The 13,761-nt window shown below is 44.6% G+C and overlaps 1 long non-coding RNA gene across 1 annotated transcript in view; it reads left to right on the top strand.

Moving 5' to 3' along the window:
- LOC141733628 (uncharacterized) overlaps positions 1-11,505 on the top strand; it is a 30,362-nt gene extending 18,857 nt beyond the window's left edge. Inside the window, exons 2-3 of the long non-coding RNA XR_012584358.1 lie at positions 120-285; positions 10,204-11,505. This is a non-coding gene — a long non-coding RNA (uncharacterized LOC141733628). The remainder of the gene's footprint in view (positions 1-119; positions 286-10,203) is intronic.
- The last annotated feature ends 2,256 nt before the right edge of the window (positions 11,506-13,761 follow it).

The following is a 13,761-nucleotide window of genomic DNA, read 5'->3' as shown; positions in this document are numbered from 1 at the left end:
GCCCTTCATATGGGGGGGGGAAAAAGAACAAATGGCGAAGTAATATATTAATAGTAGTGCCATAAACATTCCTTAGCATATCATTAATGCCCAACTACACTTCTGTCTCTTATCTGTAGAGCTCACGGTGCCCTGCAAATGAAGGCTGCTGAGGCTGGCTGGGGAGGGCAGGGCAGGACGGTGGTGAGCGCAGCAATCCCACTCCAGCGGATCCTCAGCAGACACAGCAGCTTCCCAGCAGAGGGTCCTGCCCTCGGGACCTGTCAGTGCCCAGGCAGCGGGAAGGTAGGTGCCCTTATTTTATTACACTGAACTGGTAAATAAGCAAACTTGTGCGTTTTTCATCTGCTCATGCTTGACATGTGATACTTACCCTCTTGCACTTTCACCTCTTTCACTCTTTGCCTCACCAAAAAGATAACAGGGGGCAAAAAAACCCCAATTTTTTGTCAGTTGTTACCCTCCACCAGTAATTGCTACCAGAACTCTAAGGAATGACTTGTTAAGGTCCCAGTTGTCCTGGTATGTCCTGAAGAAAAATACTTCAGGAAGAGATATCAAGAGCTCTTTTTGGTTGTTACATATTTCAAGATGCCTACAGAGATGGAATATTAGATGGATAAGAAAAGCATACTTATAAAAGTATAGAAAACTGAAACAGTATAGGGTTGAGTAGTTTCTGGTTTGAAAACATGTTGTGGTCCTGTTATTGTAATGATTTGATTTGAAATAGAGTGTAACTTTAATTAACACTATGCAGGGAAATCAGTTTTTGTAAGATACCTGACACAGGGCGTGTGTTATGCTTAAGAATGAGCCTGGAAACAGAAGTCGGAAGCTCTGAGGACTCGCCGTGCTGGCTGGAAGAGCTCAGCACTGCTGTACGCGGAAGCTGGCTGTTGGCTTTCCAGGAGCAGACCCTTCAGTGGTCTGTGTTTGTAAGAAAAGCCATCAGCAAGTAGTTTTTGAATGTTTTAAAGTCAGTCAAATAGAAGGGGGAGGGGGAAAGAAGGATTAGGCAGGCAGCTGAGAAATAATACAGGGCAATAAATTCTCGAAATCTGGTACTAAATCTATCAAAGCAAATAATACGTCCTGATGGTAGGAGGACATTTGTTTTTTGTTTTAAACTTGCCAGACCTCATTTTTTTTGGGCATTCGTCTTGGGGAGGTGAGGACTTTGAAAAGGCAATTACAATTGGTGAATGATTAGTGTTAGATGTGACACTTTTATGCATCAAATATGTTTAACTGCATTAACCTTCGAGGAATTTACACTGACACCTTAAAAGATCTATCTCATGCTCAGCCTGAAAAATCTAAATTCTCCCTTAACTTAAATCTTATTTACATTAATTTTATTACAAAATAAATGGGTCTGAAATTTTAATGGAGTTTTGCCAGATTCTGAAGGCATTGTGGCAGGAGAGTTGGAAGGAAACGGGCATTGTTGGTGTGATCCTTTAGAGAAAGGTCCTCCAGGGAACGCGGAATGGTGCAGGTGCACCAAAACAAGGTTACATTCTGGTTTCTTCACTGGATATACCATCCTAGAGGGAAGATGACTGAAAGCGATGAGGTTACGCATCTCATTTATCCACATTAGGGCTTAATTTCCTGCTAATAAGGTATTTCAGCCTCCCAGAAAGCAGCTTGTGGTCTTTGTAGACTTTTAATCTGTACATATTATGCAGAAAGGAAGTACATTCTCAAAATGGGTTCTTACTGGAGACTTTCAAGAAACATTCAGGTTATTAAAGAGTGTAGTGCTCCTCTCCATTTCCCAGCATGCGTGATCTCTGTTTGGATGCCTGGTGTATCCACATTTCCATGCAGTTTCCCCTCTCTGGCAGTGGGAAGCAGTTCCTCGTGTTGCTGATTCATCTCCATGTCTCTTGTGCTTCACTCCACTGAAATCTGGTTAGGTACGAGACAGACTCCGGTGGAATGAAGGACAACAGAACCCATGGATCATCCTTATTTCACTCGGAACACGCAGGCGAGTTTATCGCATGTTACCATACCTTTTAGGGAAGCACAGCGGGTACACCTGCAACGTTTGAATGCTGTGTGGGAGGCAGGGAACTCTACCACCGGTGCTTACGGGGATGCTATGGGCTGACACTTTTGCTTTTTTTCCCCCCTTATCCCTGTTTTTCATTCCCTTTAATTTTAGCCTGTAACAAAGTAGCTGGGTATGCTTTGTAATGTTAACTGTGGGAACAACTTACCAAAGGATAGGGCAATTCTCCATCTTTTGAAGGTCTTAAACTATTAGGAGCTTCTCCAAATTAAACACTCAAGGGTTTGAGCTTTTATGGCTTTTACAAGAGAGATCCAACAAGATAATCACCATAGTCCCTCCTGGCCTTAAACCCCTGAATCTGCAAAATCCAAAGAATGCCAGTAGGCAATTTTCTCCTACGTGCTGGTTCTTTTTAAAGGCCTTTGGCAATAATGAGAATGTGTGGAGCTACTTCCCTTTAGCCTCCATAGGGGAGAAATAATCTTACTTAGTCCCAGCACCCACATGACGTGGTAATTGGAGTCCACTCGCGGAGCACGGGCAGATCACAGAGCAAGGGACACAGGGCTTGTCCCGATGTGGCACTGCCAGGCTGCCGCTGCTCATGCACACACCGTACTGCATCTGTGAAACGGATTATGTACATTATAGGATTGCCCCAAGGCACTGTGAAGATGCGAATAGTTAAGCTAAGCACTGTCCAAACCCTCTGAAAAGCGTGTAGTCTCTTCCAAAGAACTTCCAACCTGTGAAAGAGACATAAAAAAAAAAAGGAAAATTAAGACTGTCAGAAATATTCCCCCCTCCCAAAACCCAATCCCAAGCCATCTATGCAGTAAAGATGTTTTTGAGATTCTTGTAAAGGAATCTGATTATAGACTGAAATGTCTTATTCTTTTTAGGTATGTCCTGGTTTTGCCTGTAAAATGACTACTGAAGTCTGAATATAATGCATGTACTTAGCCTTTTATGTTGCTTCTCATATAAAGAATTGAAAACATTAAAAAAAAAATCTACCCTGAAATACACAAATCCCATGAGTGAAATGACAGTTCACCATATCCCAGCAAGGAATGGCAAATTTTTTTTCCAATTTGGGTGACTTTGCTTCACAGGGAGATGAAGCCAAATAAAGGGAGCCAGCCACGGTTCTGGCCTCCTTGATACCTGGGAAATCTGGGACTTTCAAAATGCCTAGAGAAATGAAGTGTCCAGTTCTGAGTAGCAGCGTGTTTTGGCAGCTCTCCCATGCACTTGGATAACTTAAGATTTTAACTTTCCCAAGCTGCAAAGTACAAGGAAATTAAAAGATAGGTTGGGATGCAAAACCCTGACTTGAAGATGAGCCGAAATGCTTGCCTGTACTTTTTTAAAAAAAAAAAAAAAAGAGAGAAAGAAAAAGCCAACCCACAAAGCCCCCACTATGGGAGGTGCCGATAAAGGATTTAACAGAACAAATAGCTTCGGGTGTTTCTCTCTCCCTTTTGCTTTTAAATATAAACCTGCTTTCTGTTGCTGCATTGAAGCCTCTCCCTTCATTTTGTCAAGACATGTTGAAAGCATTTGGGTAAGTCCTGAGAAAGGGTGGCCCAGGCAGGAACCCATCAACTGAAATTCCTCTATGCAATCCTGGCTTATTTGAAATGCCTTTTATCAGGCAAGTTACAACGGGCTTTAGCACCACAACTGCCTAATGCACAGCTTCCAGCTATTAACCGCTTCGTGCCTGGAATTCACAAAACCAGTATGCCCAGCAGAGAAAATAAACAGCTGCAAGGCTGGCTTCGGCTTCCGCCGGGAACAGCTCAGATCATTAAGTAAAGGTGCTTATCAACAAAATCTTACATTAAAAAAAATGGTAATAAAAAACTTGAAATACAAGCTCCAGGGACCCACCTCCAACAGCTAACTACCCCTCAATCTTGAACAACAAATTTAAAGTAAATTAAAGGTTACCAGTATGGGGTGGGTATTTTTTTCCCAACCTTTTAAGGAGATACCACTTGGTTTTTGCTTCTCCCCGGGGAGCAGTTTTGAGAGTCAGGCTGCAGTCTTTTGCATCTACCTGAGCAGTAGCAAAGATGTGCTGCATCCTCAACAGCAGCAAACCTTTAACTAAAGGTCAGATAAAATTGTACTGCACTTCTCTGAACTTTAAAGTGAGCAAATGTTTCTATATTTCTTTGTCTATACGGTAACTAAGGGATAAAGACAGATGCTCTGCGCCAAAGCTTGCTGCATTTGTGACATTAAATGGACTTTGCATCGGGCCGGGCCTAGTGATTGCAAGCCCTTGAAGTTTTCAGTGCAATGCCCTGTGTGCTCTCAAAAGTGCCGGTAGCTCATAATCCTGGTGAGAAAAGTATATAATAATTTGTTTTACTGTAACATAAGCTTGTATTTAAAATTAAGCATAAGTAAAAACTGCTTTCTGAAGCTCAGATCTGACACTAGGTGTGACTTCCAGCAGCACTCTTCTGCAGCTCCTGCCTGATCCAGCTGTAATGTCTGAAAATGACCTTTGCTGGGGTCTTTTCTAGGAAATGTTCCTACTCGAAGCCTGTTCTGCTGTTCATTCAGGGGTTTCCATTTTTCTGCCTTAAAACCTGCTACTGGTTTTTAAAGGGAAAACAGCTCAGCATTTGTCTTGATTTTGAGCAGGCTTTACAACATCGTGGTTAAGTTAAATTTGTGGTTGGCTTTACCACCACGCATTGCTCTTGGAGAGGAACCTGATCTTACAGCAGTAGCTGAAGGCACTTACAAAGCTTATGATTCTCTGTTTGAAAAGTGAGTGAGCCAGCCTGGGGACTCCTCTCTCGCTGGTACACAACAGCCACGTAAACAAGGCATCCACAGAAGGGGGAAAAGGGGAAAAGCAAGAGGAGCCCACTGGCTCCTCCGATCCCGAGAGAAGCTCTGGCTCTTCAGGAGAGAGCTCTCCTGGCTGAATGCTTCAGCATCCACATGCGATACAGGACTTCGGGACTTCAAAGTACTTGGCAAACTTGTCAAACTAATGCAAGTTAAAACTTTCTCTATAAGGAAAAATAACAAAAATGTCTACTTCCATAAACATTTTCATGATATCTCTGGATAGGTAGGAAAACATTTCAAGTGATTTGCATAGAAAATCAAGAGAAGAATCAACCGATTGAAACTAAGCTAAATTCTTACAAATGGTAGTTTAGGTGGCTGCTCAAATGTGGTATTCACTGCACCAGAGCAACTCCATGGGTTCTAACAGAATTACATTGTTCTTATTCTACATCTTATTCTTATATGGTTGTTCTACAGTGATAACCACCTAATTCTTGCCAGTTCAGGAAATATTTTTTTTTGGGGGGGGGGGGGAGGAAATCTCTTCCTGTATCATCAATTGCTGCTTTGAGTAACTCTGCTATTACTTATGACTTAAAATACCCCTTGGAAAAGTTTAAGAAGTTTGCATTTTTCCTTTTATAAGCTGTTTCCTGGACTCAGTTTCCAAACAGTAAAGGGCAGCTGCGTTGATGGTTGTATGGAGTGAGCATCGCTTCTGCTGTACGAACAGTATTTAATACACCTCGTTACAGCCTCCTGCGTCTTCTCTCCAACGCAGCCGCCTTCCGATGAAACCACCTCTAGCCAAAGTGACTCCCAGCCACGATGCTCCCCCAGTTCCCAGCAGTTTTATACAATACAGAACACGTGGCCGTGCCATTCACTCACCTGTCTTGGTTAACTGGTACCAATCCCCTCGTGCCACTGCTTTACTGAACTTTAAACCAAAATAAAAAAAAAAAGACTAAGGAGACAGGAAACTAAAATAAAACGGCTGGTAAATAAATAAATTCAGGGCCTATTTATCTTCTTTTCCGTCCTTCTTGTGCACAGAATCCCAGAGGAGGTGAAGCAGCAGAAGACGCGTGGTCCTTTACTGGGGTGTCGCGGCGGTGGGGCGAGGGTGCGGCGGGGAGCGGAGCAGAAAGGGCACTTTTTACCCTCAAAAGAGGCGGGGGGAGCGGCCCGTCCAGGTGAGCCGCAGGTGGGCGCTTTATGGCCGCGCTCCCGCGGGCGCAGCCCATGGAGGCGGCGGCGGCGGCGGCTCCTCCCCGCGGCCCGGCGGGGCCAGGCGGGCCCGGCCCGGGGGGCTCCGGGGGCTCCCAACCAGCCCCTCGCTGGGGAGGCTGCGGCCCGGCCCACCGCCTCCCCCCGAGCCGGGAGCTGAGCAAAAAGCTTAGCAAAGACAATCCAAAAACAAGTTAGGGTGTCTTCTGACGCCAGTGGGCTGCAGTGCTATCGCGTCTCCAAAGGGAACCCTTCCAGGTGGTTTCTTGCTCTCAAATAACTTATTTTTAAAAGCATTAATACTGTGAGCAACCGCTATGAAAGAGAACGTCTTAATTTTTCATCAGAAAAAATTGCCTAACTTTTGTATTTGTTTTTCTGTGTAAGAAAGATTTAATTTTGCCTTTCCAGAGCTGCTAAAGAACTGGGAAAGCTACTCCAAAGCCAGCTCTGGAGCATGGGATGGGTTGTGAGGTTGGGGCCATAAGGTAATCCCTCTAAAGAGTAATTCAAGCAGCAAAAACCTGCCGCCGGGGTATCTCCTTGCAAAGAATTGGGATAGAAGGTCTTTGTGGAGTGTAGGGATGCTCGGTCAGAGGGCTTAAATGCAATGGTTTTAATTCCAGCTCTAAAAGAAGGCAGTTTATGGTGGGGCTCCTAGAGTTGTATTGAGTGTTATGTGAATCTGGCAAGTCTTTTTTTTTTTTTTCTTGTCTTTTTTTTTTTTTTTTAAACCTTTGTCTTTGCCCTCCTTTTCCACGGGGTGCAGGGGTGGAAGGTGCCCACCCCCGTCTGGCATGGGTGGTGCCGCGCAGGCTTGGGCATGGTGCTGCTGGAGCAGGGGCTGCCCTTCAGCCTCCTCCTTCTGTGGGCCAGGCTGGCCGTGGCCGCGCTCTGCACTTGGCAAAAGTGTTCTGGAAAGCAGATTACTTCTGGATTTTTAAGTCTGCTAATCTGCACAAATCAAAATATATCAATTAGTTTGCCTTTCCAGTGGAGCAGGGTATAGATAACTAAGAAAACAAAAAAAAATTAAATTTCACTTCTTTATTTCTTTTTGTAGTGCTAACAATTTATTACAATTTTCCCCCACTGCTTTCTGTGTAAGGACTGTGCACAAATTCTACTTTTCTGTTTGTTCATTGGGTAAAACAGCAATTTGAAATTCAGGCTGCTTTGGTTATGACGCAGGTCAGAAGGTTTGCTGTTTTAATTTTGGTTGTGCTGAATTGCACTGAGCAGCAGTGTCCATCGGAACTATCCGCAATTATTAATAAAAAGTTCTGATTTTTTTGCCACTCATTTTAAACGTGGGGGTGAACATACCAGCCTACAAATGTGTCTGCTGGAATACCTTTGGAGAAAAAGGAAGTTGGTGGTTTTCATATGGGAAATATGTACTGAATGTTACTGCTATTCACGGCGTGCTTTTATTTTCTTAGGCCTGTGTGAAACAATAAGCCAAACTCTCCACAATTTTGCACTGCTGCACAGTTTGAAGCCAGTAGTTCTTTTGGATACAAATCAGTTCTTTCTTTTATTTGCTACTGGAAAATAACAAATATGTCTGAAGTTTACAACTAGTACTGTCAAGGACAGATATGGTGGGACTGGCTGTGGCACGGATAGCTGGATAGGAATGTACTGTTGTTCCATAATACCCAATCTTCTCAACTATCAGTTCCCTTAAACTTTCAACACGTACCCGTTAGGTGGAAAAAGCTGCCAACACCTCATAAAACTGCCGCTGCAAGCTCTCAAAGCCTGCTGATGGAAATACGTCCGGGGATGAAGGCTCTTCCCTGCAGTATCTGAAAGGCGCATTCCACCGTTTGGCTTCCAAGGAGGAACCTGTGTGGTCTTGAAGGCTTGTCAGCTTTGACCTCTAAATTTGTCCAATAAATGGAATCAAATTATTTACTTGGTCTGCAGGTTGGAGACATCAAACACGGCAAGGAAAGCTCAGGGCCACATCTCCTGAAATTGCCCACTGTAAATTCAGTCCACAAGCAGGTGGAGAATAATTACTTGAGGGTTTTCCCCCGTTCGCCTCCAAAGTTTATTTATGATTGTGAAAAACATCTTTATAAAGCAGCTGCCTATATAGGAGTAAGGATTAAATGGAGGCCTCGGACTATGCATTCTTAATGTTCTCCATCACAGACAACTGAACCACAGAGTAACGCTGCGTTTCACTTTTATTTTGCGTGGTTTTTTCCCCTGCTGAGCTGCAGCGTAACCAGCCTTCCTGCGCCCTTTCCCTCTGCAGCACTTATTCTCCCACATGCATAAAAGGAAAACACTCTTGTAACATTTCTGAAGTGAAGCCAAAAAGCCTTGTTTGATGGTAGGGAGTCATCCTCCTCACCCTCTTCTCCTGCAGGCTCCTCAGACTGTGGTGGTGGTGAGACCTGTGGTGTTGGCACCTCATCTGTGGGAGCACGGTTCAATCCGCTCAACGCTGACACGAGCGTTATCCAGTCACAGTGCTTCTCCAGCTGCTCCTGTCGCTGTGGAGATGGGCAGGTCCTGAAGCCTATTGCTGTGAACAGCAAGAGATACTTGTTGCAAAATTAAGACTTAAAGCTTATAAGAAAGTCTTTGTATTCCAGAGCAATGGAGAAAAGGGGAAAGATTGAGACTTGCTTTGGGTTCTTTGAGACTTATTCTGGTACCGTCATACCTAACCACTTTTTGAGACTACAGGCCTATATCATTTGAATTATTGATTATTGTTACTTCTTTTTAAAGCCTGCTTCACAGCTATTCTTGCTTTCTGATGGAAACGTCTCAGAAATGTATGTTCTCATTTACATCAGCAATCCAGGAAGCGTGTGGTGTTTCACCATTCGCCTGAGTTCTCTGATCACTGACAAGCAGAGGTGTCTGAGATGGTGTAGGGCACCTATAGCAACTTTAGGACCTTATCTACTGGAACTTGCAAGGAAAAAGGCAGGACGTGCCCAGATGTTTCTGGGGCACTTGTCCTGATGAATTCATGTCACCCCAAATGGCATTAGATCCTGAATGGCTTGGTATAGCCGAGGCTCTAATCCTACTCCACGTTCAGCAAGACATCTGTACAGAGGTCAATGAACTGATGACAGGTTCCGGTAATTTTATTTCAAATATTTGTAGCCATAATTGCTTATTTGCAACTTGCAGAGGAAGGAAAACGGATTGCACCAGCCTCTCTTGTCATCTTCACCCCATCCCCAGGCTCCATGCAAGTTTACTTTTTTCCCTTTTGCTTCCAAATTTGAAAGAAAACACTGCCTCTGTTCTGTTCCCATTCCCCCTTTGGCAATGGGAGTTGGCATGAGCTACCACACCTGGTTCTGCAGCGGAGTTAAGTATCTGGCTCTTCCACATTAATACCTTTGGCTCTTTTCTTCCTTTAGAGGCATCTGATGTGACTGTGGTGTGTGTCCTTGTCAGTCCTGGGCATCTTTCCTGCGAGCTCAGTGTTAATGAGCCGCGGCAGAGCGGGAAGGCTCCCATCTCCCTGCTGCCTTATCCAGGGAATGGGGCTTCTTCCCTGCTGGGCTCTGGCTGGGGTGAGCGTTCGGCAGCGCACGCTGGAATGGGCAGCGGCTGCTCTGAGGGTAGTCCAAGAGTGCAGCAAATCGTAGGTAGCACTTCCAAAGTAGAGAAGCTACAAAAAACTATGTCTGCGGATGCCAGTGCAGGATAACTGCGGAGCCTGTGCGCCTTGCAGGGCCCCCGCGCAGAGGTGGGGGTCTTGCCCCGGTGCTCTCAGCAGAGCTCTCACACTGAACCAGCGTGAAAATGAATACGTGGTAGCATAGCGGAGCATTGGGCTTTTCAGTCTGTTATGACTTCTGGGGAAAAAAAGAATAAAATTGAGACTTTAGAATCTTTTAGTCAATGTTCGGTTCAGCCATTTTCCCTTTGTTTCTTTTCTTCTGTCACTGAAGAGGTAAAAGAAAAAAATAAGCTGAAAAAGGAAAGGATGGAAAATAGAGAAGTAGAGGAAGAAAACCGTTTTCTAGGAGATTTAGTTCTGTCTTTGCAGCAGGGACCATTTCTATGACAGTATTTGCTTCTTTAAAAGAAGGAAGTTTTTGAGCAAAAATGATTTGTTCGTATTTTTTTTTTTCACTCAGCTTCACTCGATTGCTTCAGAAGGTACCAGTCACAAGCCCCCACCGAGAAGAGGCAACAAGCTGTAACCTGCTCTCCTGCACTGTTCCTTCTAGGTGCCACATCCATGTTTCAACACAGCGCTTAGGGCTTATAGAAGGACGCTGGTGACACATCACGTTAGCTCTGTGTTTCCCACCAGTGTTTATGGGATGGCAAAGTAAGGCTGAGTTAAAGAGCGTGCCTGCGGGTGCTGAGACACTGGAAAGGATCTTTCTGCCTTTCCAGTAAAGTAGAAATTTGGAAACCTCACTGTTTATTCCATAGCGTTTTTCGTTTGGCTGTTTCAGACTCACACGCTCTCAGAGCTATGAAGTAATAACGAGCTAAATCCTGATGCGTTAAACCAGGAAAAAGGAGGAAACACAACCTTTAACCGTAGATAAGATGGTCTTTTCTGCTGTTTCGGTAACTAGAAAAATAACAGCCCCCAAGCAGTGTTCATGTAAAGCAGGTTTGTGTCAGGGGAAAAAAGTATCTGTTGACAGGAGCAACTTAAAAGCGTATAGATTTGAGCATTAACAAAAGGACGAGTCTGTAGCCATTGCAGGTGTCGGATGCAGTTGTGCTGCTGAAGGGAGCTACTGTGGACACGAAGCTGCTTGAGAAGACAATGGGCTGCCTCCGTGCCAACAGATCTTCTCTTGCTGGATGATGTGCTGGTGTATATTAATTTCTGGGTAAAAACTGCACTCTCTGCCAACAGAGCTGTGCCGACACAAGGTCCGTCCGGGGGCCGGTGCTGCAGCATGGCCCAGTCAGCTCCCGCTGCTGCCCCATCTCCGCTAAGGCTTCCCAAAGGGGCTGTCGTAAGGGAAGGGCTTAAATAACCTTCAGATGAAATAATTAAAGATTGATTGTACCTTAATTGTAAAACAGTATCCCAAGGCTCTAAAGGTAGCAGGCCTTTTCTCCTCTGCCTTTGAAGATAAGACAGAATGGCTGTGTTTTAATTATAGGAAGGTTACTTGCATTTTCTGTGTCTGCAAGAGGCCAAGAACTGAAATATATAGTAATTCTTGAATTTCTGCTTTAGAACACAACTATGTGCTATGCAACTTTTGCTTGGTCTTTAGATCTGGGTTTACAAAGGGCAGCATTAGAACATGAATAAAATGCAAGCGTTTGTTGTCAGCTTACCTCTTCCTGCGTTTGTCCCAGTTCAGCAGTAACACATCGCTCCCTGTCTGGTGTCTGGAGCCACCCTAAAAGCTGCTTTTGCACAGTGCAACGGGTTAGTGCGTGTGGACACCTTCCACGAGGCACACACTGATCAGACGTCGAGTCTAATTGATCAGACCAACGGACAGTCTTAACGTAGCGCTTTGGCTGGGTAGCTTGGTGGGTCTCAGCTGTAAAGTTTAGCTAAAGCTTATGGAACAAAGATGCTCGTGCGGAGGCGCCGGCCGCAGAGCCGTTGGGCACAGCAGGCTCTGCACTCACAGGTCACTTCGGAATCAAAGCTCTCTGCGCGCACTTGGGTCTGCACGCAAGGTCTGAGAGCGAGAAGGCAGAAGGTATCGTCCTGCTGACAAGACTAATGCAACAGTACTTTAAAAATAAACCTTTTAAGCTGATGTAAGTGGCCTAAAGCCACCAGAGCACTGCTAAGGGGTATATTTTTCAGTTTTATGTTTGTGAAAAAACAAAAAACCACCCTGCAAGAAAAAAGTCTTTGCATCTACCCACAGAGGGAATGAACTTCTAAGCAGAAAAGATGAAATTTCTCACTTCTCTGTGAATTTTAATGCCCTGAAAGAAACATTTGGCATTGTTTTAGCTGTCAGTCTGTGGAGGTCTCTACCTCTCCATACACAGATGCGTTTTAGGAGCCCTGTTTGCCCATTCCCAGGCTGGAGCCTCGCTTGCTGCGCGCTCCCACCCAGGTGAAATAAATAACTGACGGCAGGAGTTCAGGGCTAAGGAGGGAAGGTATCAGGACGCTGATGTAACTGAACGAGATACAGATATATGTCTGTAGAGATCTGTGTTATTTATACTATAAAAATGTACAGAGAAACATAGCACATGGTGGAAAATTAAATTTCACAGAAACCTATTTCCTGGGCAATATGGAGGTAATATTCCTTCCTCTGTTCTGTAGTTTAGAGCAACACTAAAAAGTTACATTCCACAGTAACAGATATTTTAAAGAATCTGGTAACTGTTGTGGGTGGGAGAGACAGAGGATAGCTGGTTTTCCAAAGAATCTGGGGACTACAGGCACAATTTTATATTTTATTTTTAAACTAGGAAAGCCATAAGCAAGAAAGCCAAACCTCTTTGGAAGCACTATGGGCGTGCATCTGTAGCTGCATGAACTGCAGGTCCCCAGTATGTCTGAGGAAGATAAATGAATTATATTGCTGTAAAGCCACTATGATAGGAAATCCAGAGCCAAAAATTACACGAGGAAGGAGTCGGTATCTTAGTTATTATACCTAAATGAAATGCACTGCCTGCTCCTTTGGAAGGCTTTTCCTAAAAGTTGTTGGGCTTGGGTTTCATTCCTGTTACCTGGCTCAAACGGGCCGTTCCTGAGAAGCTCTGCCAGCGCACAAATAGAAGAAGAGAATACGAATATTAGATTTCGCAACTTGGGGAACAAAGCGGCGTGAAGGCAGCTCTGCAGCTGGCAGGCAATGCCCGAGCGTGCCGGCGCGGGGGTAAGCGGGGTGTTGCAATGCGCCTGGCTGGGAAATCTGACTTCTACCATCTTCATACTTAGGGCACGGACGGGAACACTACTGGCAGGTCTGGCATTATTTGCAGATACATTTTTTTCCCAGTTCTTGCAATTAATCCGTTTGTGATTCCATGCAGGCTAGGTTTTGCTTCCTGCAGCGACACCTTTGTTACCTTTAGCATGTGCCAGCACGTTCCTTTCAGAGAGGAATGCAGAGAGCTATGCAGGGCTGTGCCCTTTCTGTGCCAGTTTCCGAGTAATGGATTTGGGCACAAACATCTTTCAGACCCCGAATCTTGGCTTTGCTCTCTGGGGGCAGCACAAGCTCAGGGGGAGCGTGCCTGCCTTTGGTGAAAAACTACCTGCATTGGTGAAAAATGTTCATCCCTCAGTTTGTATGAAACAATTATTAGATAAAGCAGTGTTATTCAGTACTTGTGCCGTCTTGATTGTTTTCTGGGAGACTTTAGCTTTCCTGTGAGATGGCACGCGCTGCTGCACTGGGATTGTGCAATAGCTGCTTATGAGTGCCCATGTGTTCGCAGCGCAAAACTGCCAGCAGTTGTTCTGACTCCATCCTGCAGCTGCAAGTGCTGACGAAGCTGAGTTTCAAATTGTAGTAGTGAAAAATTTGAGTTTAGTTTGGATGAGTACCCTTGACTTCCCGAGGCTTTTTCATAATGTTCTAGCCTTTTCTGATATTTTTTCTGAATCCATTTACTGGTAACGTTAAGAAGTTGGGATGTGGTAAAGTGATTTTTTATGACTTGAATGAAGGTGAAAATACAGAGAAATATGTTTTCTGTTCTGGGTTCTTTTTGCTTTTCTACTGACT

The sequence above is a fragment of the Larus michahellis genome, chromosome 21 (genome assembly GCF_964199755.1).
Source record: "Larus michahellis chromosome 21, bLarMic1.1, whole genome shotgun sequence".
In the NCBI taxonomy this organism is placed as follows: domain Eukaryota; kingdom Metazoa; phylum Chordata; class Aves; order Charadriiformes; family Laridae; genus Larus; species Larus michahellis.
Note: the sequence above shows the minus strand (reverse complement) of the source record. Positions and strands in the feature narration are given on the sequence as shown.